At 39.0% G+C, this 23,303-nt stretch overlaps 2 long non-coding RNA genes across 3 annotated transcripts; both read left to right on the top strand.

The window, feature by feature from the left end:
* LOC124278788 lies at positions 1–1,050 on the top strand. The gene is made up of 2 exons (XR_006899189.1): positions 1–483; positions 895–1,050. It is a non-coding gene; the product is annotated as an uncharacterized LOC124278788 (long non-coding RNA).
* Positions 1,051–1,295: 245 nt separating this feature from the next.
* Positions 1,296–19,314, top strand: LOC124278796. 2 transcript variants are annotated; one of them, XR_006899191.1, is made up of 5 exons: positions 1,296–2,250; positions 2,341–2,927; positions 10,242–10,897; positions 18,095–18,096; positions 18,794–19,314. It is a non-coding gene; the product is annotated as an uncharacterized LOC124278796 (long non-coding RNA). The 2 variants fall into 2 exon arrangements; XR_006899190.1 differs by having other exon boundaries at positions 1,296–2,927; positions 18,794–19,305.
* Positions 19,315–23,303: the final 3,989 nt, after the last annotated feature.

The raw sequence follows: 23,303 nt of genomic DNA, 5'->3' as shown, positions 1-23,303 counted from the left end.
CTTGTATCTGAGGGAGCTGACCTCACCATTACTGATGGAAACAACACTGACTGCCTGATGCTGGCAAGTGAGAAAGGTAACATGTCTATTATCAAAACATCCTATCCATGAAAACATGTGACATCAACAGGCGGGGAGGATTCGAAGAAAAACACCAATTATGATAGCATTAGAAGAGGACACTATCATGCGTATCGTCTCCTTGTATCTCAGGGCGCAGATCTGACCATTACTGATGAAGACAACAGGAGATTGCCTGTTGTTGGCATGTGAAGGAGGTAACATATCCATTGTGAAACACATCTTATCCATGAAAACATAGTGACATCAACAAACGGGGAGGATTATCAGGAACAACACCAATTATGATAGCATTAAACAGAGAACACTATCATGTGTATTTTCTCCTTGTATCTGAGGGCGCAGATCTGACCATTACTGATACAAACAACAGAGATTGCCTGATGTTGGCATGTGAAGGAGGTAACATATCCATTGTGAAACACATCTTATCCATGAAAACATATGTGACATCAACAAACGGGAGGATTATCAGGAAGAACCCCAGTTATGATGGCATTAGAAAGAGGGAAATATGGTTTGTATCATCTGCTTGTATCTGAGGGTGCTGATTTGACCATTACAGATTTGTACAATAACAACTGCCTGATATTGGCATGTGAAGGAGGTAACATATCCATTGTGAAACACATCTTATCCATGAAAACATGTGACATCAACAAACGGGGAGGATTATCAGGAAGAACCCCAGTTATGATGGCATTAGAAAGAGGGAAATATGGTATGTATCATCTGGTTGTATCTGAGGGTGCTGATTTGACCATTACAGATTTGTACAAAACAACTTCGCCTGATGTTGGCATGTGAAGGGAGGTAACATATCCATTGTGAAACACATCCTATCCCTGAAAACATGTGACATCAACAGACGGGGAGGAAAGTCAAAACAAACACCGATAATGATGGCATTAAAGAGACGACACTATGATGTGTATTCATCTCCTTTGTATCTGAGGGTGCCGATCTGACCATTACTGATACAAACAACACTGACTGCCTGATGTGGGCATGTGAAGAAGGTAAGATATCTATTGTGAAACACATCCTATCCATGAAAACATGTGACATCAACAGACGGGGAGGAAAGTCAAAACAAACACCAATTATGATGGCATTAAAAGCGGACACTATGATGTTTATCATCTGCTTTGTATCTGAGGGGCGCAGATCTGACCATTACTGATGCAAACTAACTAGATGAGACTGCCTGATGTTGGCATGTGGTCAATGTGACATATCTATTGTCAAACACATCCTATCCATGAAAACATGTGACATCAACAGACGAGGAGGATTCTCAGGAAAAACACCAATCATGATAGCATCAGAAAGGGGACACTATGATTTGTATCATCTCCTTGTATCTGAGGGCACAGATCTGACAATTACGGATGAAGACAACAGAGACTGCTTGATGTTGGCATATGGTCAATGTGACATATCTATTTGTGACATACATTCTATCCATGAAAACATGTGCCATCAACAGACGGGGACGTGTATCAAAACAAACTACCAAATACCGATTATGAAGGCATTAGGAAGAAAACGCTATGACGTTTATTGTGTGGCCTTATATGGGACCTTAATTAATGGATAAAACATTGTTATGCATGTGAACACTATGACGTCTGAAAGTGCTGCTTCCTTCTGTGCCACTATTAGGAAATGGCTGGTTCGAGAATGGGAAGGAAAAGTACCAGGATGGCCTAAGGTCAGGAATACCTTCAACTGTCAGCAGCAGAAATTTTGATCTGATTGTGGACGATTGTAGCAAAAGCGAATACAATAGGTATTTGTCGAGAGATTTGAAAAATACTGAGGACTTGATTAAAGGCATCAGCATGATGGGCTACAAGACTGTAGTCGCTTTGTAAACGTCATGCTCTTGTTTTGTATGGATGCATATATCATTGTATAGTATTGTAAAGGTGTATATAGCTGTGTTCTGCGTTGAAGTGTATACAACATTGTTTTGTGTTATATTGATGAACATATCGTTGTATAGTTTTGACAAGGTGCGTATATCACAGTATAGTGTTGACAAGGTGCATATATCATAGTATAGTGTTGACAAGGTGTATATATCATAGTATAGTAAGTTGACAAGGTGTATATATCATGGTATAGTGTTGACAAGGTGTACATACCATAGTATAGTGTTTAAAGGTGTATATATCATAGTATAGTGTTGACAAGGTGTATATATCATAGTATAGTGTTGACAAGGTGTATATATCATAGTATAGTGTTGACAAGGTGTACATACTATAGTATAGTGTTGAAAGGTGTACATATCATAGTATAGTGTTGGCAAGGTGTATATATCATAGTATAGAGTTGTAAAGGTGTATATAGCTGTGTATTGCGTTGTAGAGCATACAACATTGTTTTGTGTTTTTATTGATGAACATATCGTTGTATAGTGTTGATAAGGTGTACATACCATGAGTATAGTGTTGACAAGGTGTATATGTGAGTTAGGTTAGTTTTACGCCGCACTCAACACTATTCCAGCTATATTGCGGTGGTCTGCAAATAATCGGGTATGGACCAGACAATCCTGTGATGACCAGCATAGGCCTTTCCTAAATTAGGTAGCTAAAAAAAATAGCATAAATATCCAAAACGAGGTTGAGTGAGCACGAGAAGGGAATCCCCGGCGAGAAACATGGTGTCATCTGTGGTAATTCTACAGTCAGAGGGATTTGTCTTTACTGCCAGAGGGTCTTCTAACTCAAGACTTGTTGATAACTACCTTCAGTCAAGATCCAAGGCATCAGGAAAGAGTCACATGCAAAAGCATACAAGTATTTCAACGAGAAATACTTTGAGAAACAGACACAGTAAAGTAAAACAGCTGCTGGTAAAACATACCGCTTATTAGGGTTGGGGATATCATACCCCGTTCGGGCTCTTTCATTATATATTCCTATGCGATCGGGGAGAAAATTATATATTGAAACATCTTGAATTGTCGGCCGATCGAGATATAATATCAGGTTCGGCAGGTTTCCTCTCAACATGTGCATGATAAAATAACATATCTCAGAATGACTGTAGGTCATGCTACATTATGTACCTTCGGTCTTATCCAGTCAGAATATTTTGATGATAATGTCCACATAAATCATATTTACTAAATATTATGTGGATCTAATTCATTAATATATATTATGGATCTAATATATTTATCATTGTTTCTTTCCTTTGGTTGTCAGCATGAAAATTGGTGCAGCTGGTATGGTAGAGATTGTTCAGTATCAGATGTTAATAAATACTCAAAATAGACATTAGTGCCACATCATTGATATATGAGGTCAGTACATCCAATTTATACTACATGAGTAAGAAATATTTTGCTTATTTTAGAATTATGAATTTGTCTGTGTCATGTTCAACATGGTGCTTGTAGTGCTAATTCTAGTCACAAGTACAGGGTGTTGATTGTCAGCCCAGTGATATGCTTCACAGATAAATATGGTATATTCCGTATGGGTAAATGAAAATGGCATGTCTTGAAAGCGTTCATGTTGTGTTATGTTTATATATTGACTGATTGAGAACTTTCTTTCAGTTATCACTTTTATTTTTTGATCATGCCAAAATGTGTCTATCAATAAAATTAAAGGAGCCTGTTCATGTTTGTCAACCTAAAATTCACCTTATATACCATTGTTATATTGATTGAACTTATTAAAAATTCTGATAACATGAACAATCTCCTTTAAACTTTGTTTGCAAGCATTACAGTTAACACTTTTTCTTCTCTTTTGAAATGCCTTGATGTGAATAACCTGTAATTATTTTTTTTAATGTATATTAATAATATAGTTGGCACCCATGAAGGGCCACCTCCTCGTGGTGGGTGCTGGGTAACGCTAAGCGCCCTTCGACCCCCGTTGTGGACCCGGGGTATATTTGGTCCACCAACCTGTTTGCCGTGGGTTGCGCCCCTGTGTCGATGGAGGACGGGATTCTGGGTGGTTGAGGGCAATAGGATCCTGGAACCGTGTTCCTGTTGCCCAACACACGACTTTGGCCCTGACTTCACCTAGACGGGTGGTAGAACTGGCCCGGTTCTATCAATCGGCTGGTCACGTCAAGCCCTGTGCATGGTGGTTATATTTGCACAATAAATTATGATTGGGTCTTGGGAATTTGTATTTTCAATGTTTAAATTATTAATAATTTTAAATTGCCTAGAGTCCTATGCCAGAAGGCGGTGGCTCATGGGCCAATGTGGTGATGTTGACCTCTGGGTAATGTGTGTCTCAATTTCTTGTCAAGGGCCGAACCAGTCTGGCATTAAATTGGTAGATAAAATGCAGCTATTCATGTCATATTCTTCTGGAGTATATCACCCTGTATCCCTGGTGTCAGCATCTTGGATATCCGATGCATATTGACACCGTCCTTGTTGACACTCCATGGTGGGTGGGGAGCAGGGTGTTGAATCATTTCCTTTCGCCATGGCACTATCACGTGCTGGTTCATCTCGTAGTGAAAAGAAAAGACGTTTTGAAGATTTAGATCCCACATCTGTAAATAAATTCTTCTGACAGTGATTCTGGGCCACGATTTTTAGTCATTGAGGCTGCAGATTTCCTGCCAATCAAATTAAACTCCGTTTGCCATTTCGAAGGCTGTATGTGGCATTTGTGGTGAAGTAAAGAATGTCACCCTTCTTCGTAGTGGTTCACTTCTGTGGAGTGTGCACGAGACAGCAGTCTGTCAATTTGTTATCCATCAAAACATTTGCCAACATTGAGGTTGCTGTGTCTGTGCACAGAACGTTAAATTCCTGTCGCGGCATCGTTCGTGATAGAGCCAGATGTCTTGCTGACATGAGTGAAGAGGACATTGCCACAGAACTTAAAGAACAAGCAGTGACGGCAGTAAAACGTTTTGCAGTCAAGAGAGATGGTGTTATCATTAACACCAATACGTATCTTTTGACGTTTGCTCGGTCTCATATTCCAACATCAATTAAAGAAGGGTATTTCAACCTCGGAGTGGAGGTGTATGTCCCCAATCAGCTCCGGGTGTTATAAATGTCAGAAATTTGGCCACGGATCACAGTCTTGTCGTAAAACTCTCTGGTGTGTCCCCGTTGTTCAGACCACCATGAGGGAACCAGATTGTCAGAAAGATCACAAGTGCGCGTGCGCACAACTGTGAGGGTCAGCATCCTGCTTCATCCAGGGCATGCTCTGTGTGGCAAAAGAGTCCAAAATCATGAGACTTAAGTGTAGAAAACAATATTTCGTACTTTGAGGCAAAAATAATGTTATCAGGCCAAACATCAACTTTCACATATTCTGCTGCAGTTACACGCTCCGTAGCAACGTCCTCTATTTCCTGTCAGACTGACTTTACTTGGGTCAAGTCAGAGAAACCTGTCGTGTCAGCTACTCTTACTACGGCTGCAGTCACTCAGTCTCCACCCCGGTCACTACATCTACGTCGGGAAGCCAAACAGACCGTCTGCCTGGCAATTCATCTCAAACGTCTTCGTCTCAACCATCAAGTGCAAATACAAAGAAAAAGAAAGAAAGGAAACTAAACAAAAACAACCCTACCATCCCTTCATCTTCAGAGGTCCCTCTAGAAAACTCTTTTTAGGCTTCTAGATGATGGAGGTAACTCTGTCTACACAAGACAGACAGAGGAACAATTCCTCCTCACATTCATTGGGAACGATGCTGCCAATTGAGCCACCATGACTCAGTTGTCGACTCTAATGCAGTGGAATTGCAGAGGATTGAAAAATAACTTCAATGAGGTTCACTTGTTGATACAAGATTGTAAACCAGCAGCATTATGTCTTCAAGAAACTTCTATCTAAAAAAAAATACCGATAACTTTAATCTGAGACAGTATACTGGATTATCACTCCTTTTCTCATCCAGGAGATAAAGCAACTGGGGTGCTACCATTTTGGTGCGCCAGGGTATTATTCATAGCCCTGTATCTCTGAATACCAATCTTCAAACTGTAGCTGTTCATTGACCTTGCACATTGCTTTGACTCTGTGCAGCTTGTATATCCCTCCTTCTTCTGACATTCGACTGTCAGATCTTCAAAATTTATATGATCAACTTCTGAAGCCATGTCTCATTATGGGATATCTTAACGGACTACAACCCGCTTTGGGGAGTGCCACATTAATACTAAAGGTAAAATACTTGAGGATTTCATTTCCGATAACTATCTATGTATTTTTAATGACGATTCAACCACCTATTTACATCCAGCTACGGGAACATATTCTTCCATGGATTTATCACTCACTGATTCAACCTTTATATAATGAATTTGAATGGATGGTACATGATGACCTATGTGGTAGTGATCACTTCCACACCATTCTCAAAAACATCAACCCTGGTGATGATCCACCTGTATTCAGAAGGAACTTTGGCAGGGCTGATTGGTCATTGTATAAGACTCTGTGTGTTGAACACATTAAGCATGATCTTTTAGGAACACTGAAGATCCTATACAGTCTTTTTTCGGTAATTTTAAATGACATTGCTGACAAAACAGTTCCACAGTCCTCTGCAACTCCACACATACGTAAACCATGGTTTAATAATGAATGTAAACAGACCAGAAAGTGCAGGAAGAAAGCGGAAAAATATTTTCGTAAACATCCTACAGTCCATAATTTAGACAAAGTTAAAAATACCAAAATGCCAAGGCTCGACGTGCCTTTAAACAAAATAAGCGTCAGTCTTGGAGGAATTATGTTTCCAAAATAAACTCATGTACACCTCTGTCCAAGGTGTGGAACATGGTCCAAAGAATTAAGGGCAAAGGTTCTAAATCTACTGTAAACCATCTCTTTAACTAATAAAACTGAAATAGCAAATAAAATTGGCGAAACTCTTGCCAAACATTCTTCATCATCAAATTATGTCCTTGAATTTCAAAAACACCAGAAACAACAGGAGAAGAAAAGAATAAATTTTAACTCAGACAATTGTGAAGATTATAATGAATTATTTTCACTCCATGAGCTATACTGCTCTAGAGCAATCTTATGATACAGCTACAGGGGCTGATGATATCCACTGCTGATGATATCAGCTCCTAAAGCATTTGGTTCGAATCGTGTTTGGAAACACTGCTAAATATATTTGATATGATATGGACTACAGGAATTTCCCAACTTCCTGGCGTAATGCCATTGTAGTCCCCATTCCAAAACCTGGCCGGGATCATACTGATCCGTCTAATTACAGACCAATCTCTTTAACGAGTTGTGTCTGTAAAACTATGGAACGAATTGTAAACAATCGATTAACATGGTATCTTGAAACCAATAACCTTATCACTCAATATCCAATGTGGTTTCCCAGGAAAATCGTAGTACCATTGATCATTTGGTACGTTTAGAGTCCTTTGTCAAAATGCAATAGTAAATAAACAACATGCAGCATGGATATTCCCTCTGATCTCGAGAAAGCATACGATACCACCTGGAAGCATGGCATTTTTGAAGGACTTACACGATTTTGGTTTGAGGGGCCGTTTGCCTCTTTTTATATCACAGTTTCTAACAGGCAGGCAATTTCAAGTCCGAGTGGGTTCAACCCTGTCTGATCATTACAATCAGGATCAGGGGGTCCCTCAAGGCATGTATTTTGTCTGTAACTTTAGTTAGTATCAAGATTAACAGTTTATCCAAGGTTTTAAACGATTCAATCGACGGATCACTGTTTGAGGATGATTTTAATATTTCTTGTCGTGGTAAAATATGCATACTTTTGAACGGCAATTGCAGTTGTGTTTAAATAAAATAAATAAATGGTGTCTTGAAAACGGTTTTAAATTTTCTAAATCCAAAACTAATTGTATACATTTCTGCCGTAAATATAAAACCGCATAAAGATCCTGAACTATCTCTAAATGGCACACCCATCAAAGTTGTGAAGGAGGCCAAGTTCTTAGGTCTTATTTTTATTCACATTTAACTTTTCTGCCACACATTAAGTCACTTAAAGCTAAATGCCTGAAGGCACTTGATCTGTTGAAAGTCGTTTCAAATTCTAAGTGAGGAGGGGACCAAACTATGTACCCTACTACACCTATACAGATCTCTCATCCGTTCGAAACTTGATTACGGCTCCATTGTTTACGGTGGAGCCTGTAAAAGCAACCTTAAAATAATGCTTCTTGGATTCTATCCATCACTAAGGTCTACGACTTTGTCTTGGATCTTTTAGAACCTCTCCTATTGACAGTCTTTACGTCGAGGCCGATGAGCCATCTCTTTAACCACCGCCGTATAAAATTATCCTTGCAGTATGTAACTAAACTATATTCTAACGAGTCAAATCCTGCATTTAATTGTGTTTTAATCCTCTCTATGAGGATTTATACTGACAAAAAGTCTTCTCTTGTTCCCCCCTCTTGGGCACAGAATTAAACCATTCATTTCTGCTGCCGGCATTGATCTGGAAACTATAGCTCCTTCCCGTCTTCTTTCTTCTCCTCCTTGGCAGTTGGTTGGGCCCCAAGTTGACCTAACTTTGACCACATTTAAAAATCAGAAACTAATGAATTACAGTATAAACAAGAATTTAGTCAGTTAAAGAAATAAAATATAATACATACAAATCCTTATTTACAGATGGATCCAAGGATGGTGGTGCTGTAGCTTGTGCCACTGTCATTGGGTCAAGAACAATATCATCTCGATTGCCTGATAACAGCTCTATTTTCACGACAGAATCTAACGCCATATTAACAGCTTCTTGAAAATATATTAACTCACACCGTAAATATAAACAATATATAATCTTTCCGATTCTCTTTCTTGTCTTCAGGCCATTAAAAATATTTCTTGTAAACATCCACTTTTATTAGAAATTATTGAATTGTATAATGAGCTTGCCACTGGCCAATGCGACATCGTATTTTCTTGGTTACCCAGCCACGTTGGCATTTCCGGTAACACAATGGCTGATCTTTGCTGCTAAGGCAGCACTCAACAAATCTGGTGACACCACTTCTGATCCCATACTCTGATTACAAAGCTGTTATAAGATCTTATATCCGTGATCTGATGCAAAAGAAGTGGGACACCCAAGAGAGGTATCAATAAATTACATGAAATAAAACCATATATCGGTTACACTTACTTGGGTTGTCAGTCCAGATTTGAAGAGGTCATCATACGACGATGTCGTATTGGCCACACAAGATATACGCATGAGTAGCTATTAAAAGGTGAGGATCCTCTGTTTTGTATCCCTTTGTGATGAACGAATCACTGTCAAGCATGTCTTGACATAAAATAAATATTTTATAATTGAGCAGCTGGGATTGTTAGTGACTGTATCCTCACAGGGGTTTGAAGCACTGTAAAATTATTGTCCTCCTGAGGGGTACGTAAGTCCTAAAACATTCAAACTAAATTTAAACATACCATTAGTTTTAATCGTAGAATATGTGTTATTTTTAACTTATGGCTAATTTGTCTAAACTTGCTGGGACGGCTGAAGGGATGGTGTAAATCCAGCTAGGGTCCATGCAGGAAGCAAATGTACAGTTAGTCCCCATGGTCCCTAGTATGGTGATCTACCTTCAGTCGTTAGCAATCTACAGCCTGTTTTATATTGTATTGTCATTTCTAGTTCCAATATTTTAGATTTCATTGCTAGTTTTAAATGGATATCTGTGATACACTAGTAGTTTTACTGTTCTTCGTCAACAGGTTTTTACTTTATTGATCTATAATATAATTATAAACTGTTCTCGTCACGATATGGCTGACATATTGCTAATGTGACGATAAACATTTACTCACTCACTTACTCACTAATAATATAGTTTGTCTTGTTGAGTATCACTGAGCAGCTCACACTAGTCAGTCAGCAACATGTCTAGAAATAAGGCACTATATAAGTTATTTTTATTCATTCATGCTGATTCTATGTTGACTTCCCTGAACAGTTGGTGTTTTGTGAGGATTCTTTACTTGAATAAACAAAATACTTCTGTTTAACATTTAAGATATACAGTAACATATGTTTTCTCAGAGTTAGCTTCATCCCAGCAAATGATTTCCAATGTGAATTAAAATGCAAAATTTATAATAACTGCTGATATGTACATTTTGTAAATATTATCTTTCATCATGTTTGTTGCAGGTGACACAGTTTTATTGGTGTGACTGATGGTTACGTTGAAGATGCAAAGTGTGACTGTCCCAAAGGTAAAGGGAAAGGTTGGAGCCTTTACTGTATGACATCGGTCACTTAAAGAAACTGGGAAACAAGGTGATTCCAACAGACCCTGTGAAAACATCTCAGCCACAGACATGGCATAAACCTAGAGAGGAGAAAAAATAACTGGAGTGGAAGTGCAAGACGTTGTGGCTGTTGGATACAAACAAAAGCACAATCCCATCGAAGCACCTAAAAGGACGGGTGAAATCAACATTATACAACCCTCTCGGGACTGATATGCTAGACCATGCTGCACTCTATGCATTACTGGGTAAAGTTTTCACCATCTGCTATGATTACCCCAGCCTTAGAGCTATAAGTGAGTGGGTATGTCCCAATGGTTGAAACTTGTTTTGTAAATTTCAGAAGGGGTCTGTTATAGCTGTGCATCAGAAATTGAATCTCCACTCTAACATTTCTATTTTTGACAATTTTAAGTATCCACAATTACCAGTATCCAACAAGATAGAAAACAATATGGTTGTGTTTCCACTGACAAAGGAAAAGCAGTTGAAATTGGAGTCTTTGAAGTGCACTGTTGAAGAAATACATACATTTGAGGAAGAAACCAGGCTACAGTCCTTTCCAATAAGTTCGTATCTCCCCTTCCATGTGTTATCTCCCTTTATCAAGGACACTTCCGGAGATGTTTTCAGTTCAAAATGGCGTCGATAGCAGAGAAACAAGGCGGGAAAACTCAAGACGTGAATCTGAATTTTCATGAACTGAGTGTGCGTGAACTTAAGACCTACTTACGGAATCACGGAGAACACGTTTCAGGGAATAAGTCTGACTTAATTTTGCGCCAAAGGTGTACGTGATCTTGGCAAACGATCGATTGAAGATGTCAATACATACGACGTGGTCAGCGTGAGACAAAGACGATTTGAGAAGTTTCTGTCACCTCTCGGGAACTTTTACCAGACCCACTACGCTTGAAAAATGGCTGGGATAGCAGTGTTGAGCTTATGCCATCATTTAGTTCAAGTGATCTGTATAATTATTTGGTTTTGAGCAAGCAGCGGGACACTAGACACTGACCCAAACAACGCTAAACGCCAGTTGAAAGCTAAAAGTGTACTATGAAGATAGACACGTCTCATTCAGTCCGATATCACCACATATCCGCGGACTGTTCTCATTGTTATGTCAATGCCAAAGTGATTCCTTCCATACCAACTCAGAATATGAAACAGAAACCAGATTATGATGTGTGGGTGTCCTTGTCAAAGGTTACAGGCCGGGTACATGCTGCTGGTTGCAACTGCACTGCCGGGTAAGTAGATCTAATAAATTACCGATAATCATATTATCTGGCAGATCTAAAGTATGAATTCCATTTTACTGAAAACAAACTAAACTTGTGTATATATGATTGTGATGATTGTTCTGGACTTGATTCAACTTTGAATGTATAACCAAATAACGTTTGAGCGTTCGTTGTCGGCATAGGTAATACAGATGTGTTCCATTTACGTGTGTGGGACCGTATCCAAGTAAAACGTATGCCTTGTTTTTACCTCATTTGATATGGAATTAGGGGTTTTTGTACATTTTCAATTTGACATTCAGTGAACAATTTATCTGTTTCAGTGAAGGAGAATCTTGCAACCATGTCGCTGCTGTCCTGTATGCTTTGGTTGACATCTCAGAAAAAGAAACTTAAGGGATTACACGCATCTACTTCTACAGGAATGCAAATGGAACCAGCCACTAAAACGTAAATTGAGTTGTTAAATCACAGGATATGATATTCACAAAACACAAGTGGATAGAACATAAAAGACAACAACTATACGGCAAGATGCTACTAATGCTCCTGATAAATCGATGGTTAAACCCATACATGTGGACAGATTTGCTCCAAAACTCTGTGAACAATTAACACATGCAGGGTGGTTATTGACTCAAAGAATCTCTTTGTCAATATGACTGAGGAATCCCATGTATCAGTACCTCCCCTCCATTCAGTTGATTTCAACTATGCAGACACCTGTGATTTGAAAAATGAAGATTGTATCAGGCATTTTTCAGAGTATTTCAGTGCCTTGTCCATCTCAAAAGAAGATTGTGTAACAATTGAGAAGACCACACGTGGACAAGCCAACAATAACATGTGGAGCTCAGCAAGGGAAGGGCGATTAACCTCTTTCAGTTTTGGCCTTGTCTGTAAACTGAAAAACATCAACATGCCATGATAATGCCGTAAAGACCATTTTTGCATATGATGCTCTGAGATGGGGACGTACTCATGGGTCGGCTGCAAGGAGAAAAATATGCAAATCTGATGAAGAAACATGACGTGAATGCAAAGGTTGTTACATGTGGTTTCATTGTGCATCAGGACTATCCTCATCTTGGATCCAGTCCTGATGATGTTGTTCACATTGGAAATTAAACTGGTCTTCTTGAAATTAAGTGTCCTTACAAGTGGCGGCTTTCCACGGTACACCAGGTAGCGGAATATCCTCAATTCGGTTCTTCGCTCAATAAAAGAGAAATTAAATTGAAAGTTGGCCACACATACTATTACCAAATACAAGGACAAATGGCTCTATCCCAAATGAACTGGTGTGATTTTTTCATATGGACTCTGAAGGATTGTCATGTGGAAATGATACACTTTGATTCAAGATTCTTGGAGGGCTGCCTCTCTCTACTGAATGACTTTTATATAAAAGCCATTCTACCAGAGCTTTTCACAACTCGTGTGAAACGAGGAAAGCGTTTGCATCCTGTGTAAGGACATGAAGGACTTTAAATGTGTACATACACTATGTCCATTCTATCATGTTTACACCAGAGTACTGTGGTTGGTTTAGATTCTTTCCTTAAAACTACATGTATAGTGACTATTCACTTCAAACATTTTCATTCAAGCTTGACAAAATGTATGAATTGATAACACATACTATTGAAAGTTTCGTTCACTGAATGGTGATATGTAAATTTTACTACTTATTTGAATTTTAGTTCTTAAGCTATTTCACATTTCAATAATAATGTAAACATTTTCCTTTCTTTTCCCCAGGTCTTTGTTTGTGAAATGCTTCATGATACCATTACTTGCAGTGTCACTCAGTGAAATGATTACCATTACAAATGTTGAAGTAAGGGCTTTATGACATTAAAACGTATCTGTTATAAGTGAGTCTGTGTTTCATTTCTATTACCAACTGTTAATTTTAGTTATTGACAGTTGTAGAATTCTACTGTTCAATCCTGGCTTGGCAAGCCTAATCAATTAAAGGGTTGTTACTTCAGTGTACATGCTGTTTCCCAGATGCTGGCACTGAAAGTGATGAAGAAATAACTTGTTACCTAAGTAAGCAATGTGTCTTAGGTCAGTGTGTGAGTGAGTTATATACGTATGTTCAAGTGTCTCAGTGACTGACTGAGCTATTATTACTATTATCAATTAGATGGAAGTCCAACCTGATAAAGCGGAAAGGCACACACAAGACCTATGGGTGCATGAAATGTTTACAACAGAAAGTTATGTCCTAATACAGTAGGTAAGTGTGGGAAGGGTGCAATGCTAAAAAGCGGCCCATGATTCATCGGTATAAGCCAGAGCTCTCAATTTTCACATAGTACCAGGTGTGTCCTGTCGTAAATGTCAAACCAGAGATAACTGAAATGCTGTTGAAAAATGTGTAAAGTCAGTTTTATTTACACCAATACATGAATCACATGAGTATGATTCAATAGTTAAACCAGGAGACATTGGTAAGAACAACATGAACCGGACTAGTTACATAATCATGATTATAGATGCAAACTAATATTCCAGTGTTTAAATTAGAATTCCTTTGGACCACATCAAGTCCTTAGATGTATTACATAAATACCAAAGCACAAATATATCAGTATAATAATACATATTCTGAACATCAATGTTATGGTCTGAATCAGACAGCTGATGGTTGAGTTTTGGTGATATACCTTAATAATAATAATAATGATAATAATAAGACCTCCCTGAGCGACTACTTGATTTACTCAAGTCTTTAATGAGTTGCTGGTCGACTCAACTTGAGATGTACTCGCAAGGGAAGGTGCAGACTTCGCAATCTATTCCAATCAGAAGGGGAATTTTCCAGGGGAATACTTTAGTCCTTTGCTTTTGTTTGTCTCTAAATCCTTTGAGCTTTCTGCTCAATAAAGAGGAGGTTACCATCCCGGACCTCCTCAGCACAGATCCCCAACACCTCTTACTCATCTCCTTTACATGGATGACATCGAGGCTCCTTGCCAAAGGAGATTCCAATTTGAAAGAGCAGGTTCTCCTTGTCGAGTCCTTTTCGAATGATATTGGCATGACATTTGGACTCGACAAATGTAATACTCTTCATTTGAAACGAGGCAAGGTGGATGATGGATCGGTCAAGTTACAAGGGGAGGGGTTATTGAGCATCTTGTGGAAGATCAGGCCTACACCTATCTTGGAATGCAAGTTCGAGGACAAGCTCCAGAATGCCCAGATTCAAGACAAACTTCGGGCCGAGTACAAATCTCGCTTAAAGAAAATCTGGAGCTCAGAGCTTAATGCTCGAAACAAGGTCAAAGCTACCAATACATTTGCTGTGCCAGTCCTTTCCTATTCCTTTGGAGTAGTTGAATGGACAAAACAAAACATCCAGAGTCTTGACCGTCTGACCAGAAGGATCATGTCTGATAACAGGAGCCCACCACCCTCGTTCCTCTCTTAACCGTTTATACATGCCAATCAATTCTGGAGGTCGGGGTTTGATTAATGTGGAGGCTGTTCATGATAGAATTTTATTGTGTACTTTTGCACATATTTATTTATCGGATGATCCTCTGGTGATGCATGTGAAGACTCATGATGAAAGCAAGGAATTCCACAGCTATTTTAAGCGTGCCAAGGTTGTTGGACAGAATCTGAAATTTGAGGTAGATTTTGTTGATGGCGATGTACTGCTGGACGGTACAGCGATGGGAGTAAACCAGGTGAAGTTCTTTACTAAGTCTGCCCAGAGTCGGTCTTTTTGTGGAGAAGCTTTCTGAGAAGCCATTGCATCGTGTGTACATGCAAGTGTGTTGAACAGAATAGCAATCTCACCGACTCCTTCGCCTGGATGAAATCAGCTGGTCTTAAATGTGAAACTGAGGGCTTCCTTTTGCTGCTCCAGGACCAGTCACTTCCCACTCGTAATCGCCTAAATGTGATTCTTAAAGAAAATATCAATATGAAATGTCGACTTTGCAATGAATTCACGGAGACTGTCCAACACCTTGTCAGTGGATGCCCTTCCTTGGCACAAACAGCATATCTTAAACGACATGATGGCATGGTTCGTTGCTTTTACTACCGTCTCCGCCATGCCTGTGGCTTTGACTCCGAGGTCCATCCATGGTACGACCCTGAACATGTCCAGGGCGTCATGGAAAATGATGCTTTCAAACTTCTGTGGAATAGGCCCATATACAGCCTCAGAAGAATTCCTGCCAACAAACCTGATCTTGTCCTTTTTGATAAAGCCAATGAATTTATATATATCATTGAATTTTCTGTCCCTTTTGACAGGAATGTGATTGACAAGATCAAGGAAAAGCATGATAAATATGCGGACCTCGCCTTTGAAATGTCTCACTGGCATCCCAAGTACACTGTCGTCAGGCTCCCCATTGTTCTCGGTGCCCTTGGTTTGGTACCTCCTGATCTTTTGGTGCAGATCAGGAGAGTGCCCGGGTTCTCCTGATACTCTGGGTAATGTAGAAGGCTACAGTGTTGGGGAGCCTTCATATTCTCCGGAAAGTTCTTGGTGGGTTCGACTAGGCAGCGTTTCCTGGGAGAAGTCCCATTCGCTGTCTGGGCTGCGTGTAGAGGGGGCAAGGGCCCTGAGCTGATGATGAGCCTTACCAGCCTGACTGTGCCAGGATCACCCGAACCCTCTCTGCTGCATATTATCTTTTATCTGTAAAACATACGAATAATAACTCATTTACATAGCACCTAGTATCCATCTCACTAGTTGCTCACTGGACGCTGTAATCTGCTTATTACATTGCCCCAGATAACCCAAGCTGCCTGTGAGGCGCTAGAAGGTTAATAGTCACATGACTTATCTCACCACCGGGTACCCGTTTTTGCTGGGTTAACAGAGGCAATTTTGAACAAACTCACTTCCATAAGGTGAGACCACATGTGCCACAGGTGCTTCTTTGTGGGGAAGGACTAATGTCATAGAAACTCTCAAGACTCAACTTCCAAACACCATCATCCATCCAAGGACTCTGCGCTTAACGTTGATTAACTTCAACTGATTTGTTATCTCAGTTATATACACAGGACCACACTACCTTGCACTGGATTTGGAAATACAAAGCACACAGATCAACAGTGCAAGTGTATCAGTATTATTACTTCTTGCCAACAAGTGGAGGCTGAAGGTTTGTCAAGTGAACACACACTTTCCAAATTTTGTGACTTTCTTTGCCAAAGTAATTGGAATGACCCCCTGTACAATCCTGAAATTCTTCACACGTTTAATTGCCATTTCAACGTAAATTCTTAAATTTGCAATGCGTCTTGTTTCTTCCACTTCTCTTCGTAAAAACCTTTTGTCTTATAAGGTGGAATGTGTAATTTCACTCCTAAGTCAGTAGTCAGATCAGAAATGGAAATCCTTTTGTTTTATCAGCCATTATGGAATCCCTAGGTTCACACAGATGCAGCAAACCACATAATTTGGTAATCTGTTTATCACTGGTACTGCCACACCAAATGTCAGACACAAACGTTATTACCCCAGCAGGACTAATACCAATCAACGATTTGTAAGTCATATGCGACTTATAATTGGAGTATAGGAGGGTCCCATTTGTCAGGGACTGTGTTTCTGTACAGTCAATGATAACTCGGGTATCAGGGTATTTTCTAAATTTCTTTGGCATTGTTTTCTTTAATGACAGTTTTGACGGCCATACTGTCAAAGAAGACAGTTTTATACTTAAATAGTCTATCCACTTGTCAAAAATGATACTACACGTTGATTTTGAAATGCAAAATCTATCTGCCAAATCCTCCAGTAATAGTCCCAGTCTAAGCCTCATGAGAACTAAGAAAACTCATCAACTAATCTTAAGGTGCGTGGACGACCTAATTCCGATTCACTTGAATACTTACTTCTAGTTGTATGCTCTATGGCATCATCCATCTCATCAAATAAGGCTTTCAACACTCCTGGGTTAGGGATTCCTGCGTAAAATGAGATTTTTTCACTGGAGGAGACATCTTCACATGTTAGCACAGGCTTGTTACACTGAATTTCCACATAAACCATTTTAGGCTTTGGTATCGGAATTTCGATAGCATCAAATTAATGTTTGTGTTGAAACAGTCATATAGAAACTATCCAAGATATCTGTCTGAGTGGATGCATCAATACCTACAGGATGAAAATCAGTCTGTTTACACTTGTTTACAAGCTGACTTGTGATATGATCTTCAATCTGTCCACGATAGTCATGCACGACGACTGAAGTTTCCACCCTTGATCCCGAGGACTTCAAATTAATCTGCTGATGGTCTGACACAGAATGCTCATACCCGTTTCCACAGTCACCTGTTAGTTTGGCTGCATCCCTTTGTATGGTACTCTCATCAGAGCCGTGTTCAAACTAAAAATTTCATAAATAAAAATCATAACGACTGAGCCACACATCCTTACGAATGGTGTCCATTCTCATGACTAGCAAAAATTTGGGAAAGCGTTCCCACTTTTTCACCTAGTTCATATTTGCTCCAGGAGTCCTTCCACGGTGTATTATTCCAACACTGAAATAAGTTCACTGACTGTTTTTATACCTGTTCTAGTTTACTGAATTTATATTTAGGGTGAGGTATGCCTGTTAGTTTGTAATTTGTTGTTTTCATGGGGGCGGCGTACGGGCGGAACTCTTTCCGAAAATTGTGATTAATCTCCTTTCAGATCAGTCATGATCATTGCCAAATACATCTAGTTATATTCTCTGTCCGAAGGTTGACACTACACATTATATAAAAAACATAGAGAAATGAATGTTTCTCAAGTGTCCGAAAACACGAAAATTGAGAACGTGTGCGTAATGTTTATGTTGACTTTACCTGGTATGTGTTGAACGTCTTTCTCCCGAAAATGGATGGTAGTAAGTTCCGTCTGAAATGTCCATCCCTGAAGTGCTCCAGAACAAAGACGTTGGGTGGTCGTGTGTTTGTAATCCTTTTACCAATTTGAGCCGCCGAATCCAAGCTTTCTTCAATAATTCATTTGCTTGAAATCTATGTAGTGTCACTACCCGTCCTTCTATCTCCTTTCCTCCATAGTTGGAGCAGACGGTGCAGTAATGCCGCTGTTTCGTGTTCGTTCCGTTCATTTTCAAAAACGTCAACCCCTTTCTATCTCTTCTTGCGAAAGAGTTCTCAAGGGGGTATAATAAAGCAGGGGGAATTAAGAACTTATTGGAAGGTGACTGTAGTCTTTGGTATAAACTTATGAAAGATCGTCTGGTGCTTCAAAGATGCGCAGTGTATTTACCAGAAGTGACAACTTTGAAAGACTAGCTGAAGATCTGCGAAAAAAAACAAGACAGACACAGGCCATGGCAACAGGACTAGCAAATGGACCACTTGCTATTGATAGATACATTCAGGTACTTGATGGAGCAAACATTTATCCTGTTGGCATTGTTATAAGCCCCTGGTCTTATTGGATCGCCGCTACACCAGATCGGAACGTTTATATACTAAATCGCCAGCCTGCTATTGGTATTCCTGATGTCCATGTGTCACATCTGTTCTTGGAAGTATCATACCTGAAGAGAGTGGGGGATCGTCTTCAACTTAATCATAACCATCCATATTACACACAAGTGCAGACTCAACTTGGAGTCACAGGACTAGAGTGGTGTCATTTCTTTGTTTGGTGTGAAAATTACTATCATCTGGAAACAATCCTTTTGATGCTGAAGAATGGCACGCTATCAAAGATAAAGCAGACCACTTCTTTTTTAATTATTACTTGTAAAAATAAATTAATATAGCATTTGCAGGCCTCAATTTAGTGTTTCTGTTACTTGCAGTTGCACTAGTGCAACCAAAGTGACTGTAAAACCTAGTCAAACTTTGATTTGTGAATTCACCTGATGAAAATAAATGTGTAAGTTAAAGTTCAAAATATTGTGCAACCAGATTTTTGGTTGATATGCACCTATTTTTTTATCTCCGGTTGACCCGGTGCAAGTACGTTAGCGTTTGTTAAATCGAGCCCCGATTTGCCAATGAAGTCATGTGCCAGTATGTAATGATAGAACATGTATTCCTTTTTAGTGTTGTAGATCTTGAACATTGGTGAAAGTCTTTTTAACCTGAATTTGTGCCTCTGAAATGTAGTGTAATAAAGACAACAAATGTCAGAACACTTTAATGTATTTATTTGTTCAAAACCTACAACCCTGTATGTTTGATAAGTATATTATTTTTCAAAGATTTCATACAAGGATGTCTTATTCTTATATTGCAAAAATACAATGTTTTGAAGATAATTCTGCAATTAATAGTACCTATACTGGACTAAAATAGTTTGGGACATATGTAAATTTTGAAATTATGAATAATGATTTATTTATTAATTGACACATTGATAAAATATCAATCATAAAAATACCAATATCCCGTAAATTATTTGGTCCAGTATATATGTCACTTGCATTATTTTTGATTTGGTTCTCTTAAATCCCTCATGATGAGTTTTACAGAATTCTTCTAAGATTGAAGTGATCAGACCTAGGTCGATATTAGCTTTGCTCAGAATGCATCTTTATCTCTGATTGGTCAATTTCATAACATGTGCATTTATTGTGGTTGTGAAATTGTAATCAGAGAGAAGGGCACATTCTGAGAAAAAGCTGTTGATATGTGGGATATAAGTGAACTAAATAAAAAGTATGCAGAACGTTTAAGGACACTTCATAGGATACTTTCCAATGTCATTTTATTAATAAGTCTGGAATATAACAATGTTATATTTCGGATTACACTCTGCAAGAGTACCGATTCTAGTACGAGTCCCTTCCGGGATTCAAGACCCACACCCTCAGAGTCAGGCATAACTGCCAGCACTGAATGACTCCCAGTGACTAAGTGGATAAGGTGTTGGGGACACTCAGCGCTGGCGGATAGTGCCTGACTCTGAGGGGAGTGGGTTCGAATCTCAGGAGGGACTCGTACTAGAATCGGTACTCTTGCGAATAGAGTGTAATCCCAAATATAACATTATTACATTTGTTGACTATCTAAAATGGCATGTATTTCTAAGTCTGGAATATCCGGAATGACCAGAGCATGCAATATCTCATTTTGATATTATGCTCTCCGAAACTGGCGCAAGAATACATGCAACTGACCACAATTGATTCATAGAACCAATTATTGACATTGGTACATCATTGTCAAGTATGTGATTTTTCTTCACACATCTGTTGAACCGTTCCACATGCACACGTAGACTAGCAATTTCCTCATTCAGTTCCACCTGTTCAGGTGTGAATTGTTCATTATCACTTGTTGATAAAATGGCGGCATGTTGAGACCGATGTTCTTCTCCACAAAATATCTTTCAAGTCGGAAACCTTTATCTGCCATGACACTGTCTCCTGACTCAAGTAAATCCCTAACACTACATGAATTTTACAATTTCATTTGTCTGACATGCATCCTGTGTATAGGGGTGATAAGAAAAGTCGCACTGCACCATGTGAGGGCTACGTCCTTGTAATTTGAATACGCTTGGCTATTCAATACCATTGATGAAGGGACTTGACATGTGATTTCTGTACAGTCCAAGACAACTCAGGTTGAACAATACTTTGGCTTGAAATCTTCAGGCATCAGACAGTCTATTTACTGCCTTGAGAAAGCCACAGTGGAATGCTTACCAAAACAAAATACAAGTGAATTCAGCCATGTTACAATTTTACGACTCACTGTTTGCACAAGGTACAGTCAAATCTATCTGATAAATCTTCTTCGAGCAGCCCTACCTCATACAACACAGAAACATGAATAGTTCATCTATCAATAGCATGTTCCGTTTCCTCAACAAGAGATGTGTTCTCACTAGCCTGCAGATGAGTACATACTTTTCATGTTTGATGCTGTTGGCTGGATCAATTGAAGAAAGCAATCAAAACCCTGATAGGATATAAATCCTGTATAAAACCGTATTTTGAGTCGTCATATGAGAAACGATTGATGCCAAAACGACTAATTTCCATATTTTCTCCCCAGCAATTGGTTTTCTGCTTGAGGTTTCTTATTTTCCTCACTACATTTCTTCAACATGTCCTGTAGTTAACCAGTGAGACTATATCAGGGGAGTGGGTCACTCCTCGGAAAGCCCCTTAGCGTATGCCTCGGCTCGTTACGTGACTAGTGTAGCCAATATGGCAGCATTGTAGTTTTAAGATTGGGCCCGGTTTATTTTTCAACAGCTGATTACATATACGCTGAGTGTTGTGAAAACTGAAAACCTACATGTAGAAGATAAGTTACCTATTCTGTCACTTCATTTTAAAGTCAAATAATTTGTTATTAGTGTCAGTATTAGTACAAGTAGATTTGTAGTAAAGTTTCAAGTCTGCATGTTGTAGCTCACTGGCTTCAATTCTCAGTAAACAGCGAAGAAAGACTAGATTCTATCGCTAAAACTTCTTTCACATATTCGTTTAATTTTTTAGAGAGGGAAATATGCCTTTAGTTGAAAGGTGTTTGCAAGTAATAATGATAGTTTTTATAACTAAAAATTTGTAAGGAGTGCATTTGAGGTGTGTGAAAGAAGTATAACATATCGCCGATCTGCCATTGAATACTACAGGGCGTTGTTTGAGTGTTTTCCTGGTTACATTATTCTCTAAAACATCTTCCACATACACCTTTTAATGTTTATGAGGGAATATGCCATCATGTGAAAGGTGTTTTACCAAGTAATAGTGATAGTATTATATTTTTTAAAAATTGTTTGGGTGTATTTGAGGTGTGTGAAAATATGTTCTGATACGCCATTGATGCTTGTGATGCTTGAGTGTTATAGTTCTAAAACTTCTTTCTTCCTTACATTGAATTTTAGAATATGAACCAAAACTGGAAAGTGTTTACAACGCTTTGTGATAGTTCTAAACTTTCTGTTTTAGAGGGGTCTGTGACAGTGTCAGTTAACATTCTGCAATCAATGCCCATGTCATTCCACAGATGCAATAAGATATCTGAATTAGTTACTAATGAAAAAAATGTCTCAAAGTAGATTTTAAAAAAGGATAGCTGATATTAACACATGTTTTACCGATAGTTTTGCGTTCTTTAACATGCTTGGGGAGGGATGTCCGTGGTGTATCATTTATTCTTTCATTCATTCATATGTATTTCTTTCTTTTGTTTCTTTTTCTTTATTTCTTTCATTCATTCCACATATACTTCTTGCTCTTAATTCATTCATTCCTTGTAAAATTCCGACTGATACAAAACACTGGCTGAAGTACTGTTAAACGCAGCCGAAGTTGCGCTAGGGAACGAGAGCCAAGTCACTGTGTGCGTTGGAGCATGACGAGGCACACATTAATTGAGTACAAATGGTAAAAGCAGAAGCGAGTGACCTATCCCTGTTGTAGAGCCTCCCTAAGTTAACTGACTTTGTCACCCTCAAGTTGTTTTGTGTCATCTGAAGTTTCAGCACAATCAGCATCAGATTCCACCTCCATTGGATCCTCAATAGCATTGACTCCTGTCTCTGGTATGTGTGTCTCCAGCTGCTGTTGTCGGTTTGTAGCAAGTCAAGATCGTCTCTTGCTTCCTTGGAGAAATAAAATTTTTGATGGAATGACTCCTGACTTCAACATTCCTTCTGGAGGTGTCCATTTAGAGTCCACTGGGGACTTACCGACCTATTAGTCTACAAGGCAGCCATGAAAACGTATGTGAAAAGA

The sequence above is a fragment of the Haliotis rubra genome, unplaced genomic scaffold, assembly GCF_003918875.1.
Source record: "Haliotis rubra isolate DU_JTF1 unplaced genomic scaffold, ASM391887v1 Scf1064, whole genome shotgun sequence".
NCBI lineage: Eukaryota > Metazoa > Mollusca > Gastropoda > Lepetellida > Haliotidae > Haliotis > Haliotis rubra.
The sequence above is the reverse complement of the archived record's forward strand: the minus strand, read 5'-3'. Positions and strand labels throughout refer to the sequence as shown.